Here is a 508-nt window from a genome sequence, read left to right on the forward strand (position 1 = left end):
CCATCTCATCCTCTGTCATCCCCTTCTCCTCTCACCTTCAATCTTTCCCACCATCAGGGTCTTTTCAAATGAGTCAGCTCTTTGCATCAGGAGGCCAAAGATTTGAAGCTTCAGCTTCAGCATCAATCCTTCCAGTGAATATTCAGGACTGATTTCCTTTAGGAATGACTGGTTTGATCTCCTTGCAGTCCAACAGACTCTCAAGAGTCTTCTCCAACAGCACAGCTCAAAAGTATCAATTCTGTGGCAGTCAGCTTTCTTTATGTCCCAACTCTCACATCCACACATGACTACTGGAAAAACCATAGCTTTGACTAGATGGACCTTGGCCAGCAAAGTAATGTCTCCGCTTTTTAATACATTGTCTGGGTTGGTTATAGCTTTTCTTCTAAGGAACAAGCGTCTTTTAATTTCATGGCTGCAGTCACCATCTGCAGTGATTTTGGAGCCCAAGAAAATAAAGTCTCTCACTGTTTCCATTGTTTCCCCATCTATTTGCCATGAAGTG

Source organism: Bison bison, unplaced genomic scaffold (genome assembly GCF_000754665.1).
Source record: "Bison bison bison isolate TAMUID 2011002044 unplaced genomic scaffold, Bison_UMD1.0 scf7180017864236, whole genome shotgun sequence".
Classification (NCBI taxonomy): domain Eukaryota; kingdom Metazoa; phylum Chordata; class Mammalia; order Artiodactyla; family Bovidae; genus Bison; species Bison bison.